General features: G+C 36.8%; 1 pseudogene; it reads right to left on the reverse strand.

Annotated features, from left to right (window-relative positions):
* On the reverse strand, positions 1-1,026 carry LOC113781508 (annotated as a pseudogene).

A 1,026-nucleotide genomic window follows, 5' to 3' on the forward strand; every position in this document is an offset into this window, starting at 1 on the left:
CTATTTACTGATAAGAAGATTAATTGCATAAGGCATAACAGCAATAGGCATCATAGTAAGACTTACATTTAGCAAGTGGCTATGTAACCATTTTCTGGTCCTCATGTGTTGCAGCCTGATGATGGTACCATCTTTGATTGTATCCCTTTGTTGGGCATTGGTATCTGATACAGGTCTAACAATCTGCAAGCCAAATTTAATCATACCTAACCTTAGAAAATTATGATGATCTAGAAAAAAATAGATACTAGAAAAAGAAACATACCCAATAGCTGTTTGAGTCATCAACATTGGGAAATCCAGTGACGGACTACTGCCCACTACTAGAGCCATATGGTACATCATGCGAATGCAGCCTAAACTTTGTTCTCTTGATCACTGACCCATAAGTAATCTGCCAAAATCACATATGCCGAACAAAATAAGAATGACTTAGCACAAAGCCCCATTATACAACTATTAGAACTCAAAGCATCATACACCATTTTTTATTTTCGCCACACAACAGAAACCTCAAACTATAAAACAGGAAAAAAATCAAATTTAATTCATAAATCAGCTCTTTAAAAAATCCAAATTACAATTTTTAACTGACACCCAGCTAGATTTTTAACAAAGATTATCGAGGCATTTCATCAAACATGTCGAAGGCTATTACTAATTCTACACAAACAACTCCATTTCCTCTTTCCCTGTCCTCTTTTAGCTTAGAAACCTTTGAAACGCTAGAATTTATAACCATCACATGCCTATAATAGCACAAACTTGGTCAAAATTTTGAACAAAAAATAACTATAAAACAACTTTCCGCATACAGTTTCAACAAATAGGGGGAAAAGCACACACACAAAGATGCACCGCATATTTGTGCAACTACAGGAACGCAAAAACCACGAATTTGAAGTAGTAAGTGGGCTTTCGGTTTACCTGGACGCCTTCGGAAGCGGTAGAGACGGGGGAAGAGGTGAAATCGGAGTCAAGGGTAAGAAAAAGGAAAATGGCGAGACCGAAAAATGAGATTGCCAT

The sequence above is a fragment of the Coffea eugenioides genome, chromosome 1 (assembly GCF_003713205.1).
Source record: "Coffea eugenioides isolate CCC68of chromosome 1, Ceug_1.0, whole genome shotgun sequence".
NCBI classification, from domain to species: Eukaryota; Viridiplantae; Streptophyta; class Magnoliopsida; order Gentianales; family Rubiaceae; genus Coffea; species Coffea eugenioides.